Raw genomic sequence first — 1,215 nt, forward strand, 5'->3', positions numbered from 1 at the left:
GGTGTACGAGACAGCAAAAGAGACACTGATGTATAGAACAGTCTTATGGACTCTGTGGGAGAGGGAGAGGGTGGGAAGATTTGGGAGAATGGCAATGAAACATGTAAAATATCATGTAGGAAACGAGTTGCCAGTCCAGGTTCGATGCATGATGCTAGATGCTTGGGGCTGGTGCACTGGGACGGCCCAGAGGGATGGTATGGGGAGGGAGGAGGGAGGAGGGTTCGGGATGGGGAACACATGTATACCTGTGGCGGATTCATTTTGATATTTGGCAAAACTAATACAATTATGTAAAGTTTAAAAATAAAATAAAATTAGAGAAAAAAGAAAACAAAAAAAGAAAAATTATTTTGTTTGACATCTTTTGTAAATTTGTGAATATTAAGTATGTTTTTTTTTTCAATCTTACATTAAAAAGCGTTTGGCAGTGTATAAAAACTTTGCTTCCTAATACTGTTACTTTAAAACTCAGTTACCATAATTAATTATGTTCTATCATTTTTTTTTTCCTTGTGGGAAAGGTATCTAAAGCAGAAATTATTTTCTTTCCCTTGAATGTTTAGATTTTTCTTCATTAGATATTTGTAGAATGATCTCTTAATCTTCAAATTCAGATTTTTTTCTAGAATAAATTAATTATTCTTGCTATGAAACAATAAAGGTTTCTGTGATAGAATAAAAATAAGCACAGAATATTAGTTACTTCCTCCATTAAGAATTGCTTGTCTAATTATCTTTGAAACTATTTTGCTGTAGTTATTTATTTAAAGAAGAGAACATGCAGAAATGATGGAACTTCTGAGGCTAGATCATAAGAAAACTTGTAGCTTCTATCCAGGCCTTTTTGTAAAAGCTCCTTTTAGGTAAGGCCAAGCTACCACATAAGAAATCCACCTACCCTGAGAACACATGCTGTGACGAGGTCAAAGAGAGGTCATCGAGAGAGACAGTCCCCCAATCCACCCCACAGCCCTACCAGCCACAAGCAGATACATGAAAGAAGATGTTGTGTCATATACACCAGCCCCAATAGATGCAAAGTGAAGGGCAGAAACATTAACTGCATCCAGACTGCTGCTACTGCTGCTAAGTTGCTTCAGTCGAGTCTGACTCTGTGCAAACCCATAGATGGCAGCCCACCAAGGTCCCCTGTCCCTGGGATTCTCCAGGCAAGAAGACTGGAGTGGGTTGCCATTTCCTTCTCCAATGTAT

Source organism: Bison bison, unplaced genomic scaffold (genome assembly GCF_000754665.1).
Source record: "Bison bison bison isolate TAMUID 2011002044 unplaced genomic scaffold, Bison_UMD1.0 scf7180017863029, whole genome shotgun sequence".
NCBI lineage: Eukaryota > Metazoa > Chordata > Mammalia > Artiodactyla > Bovidae > Bison > Bison bison.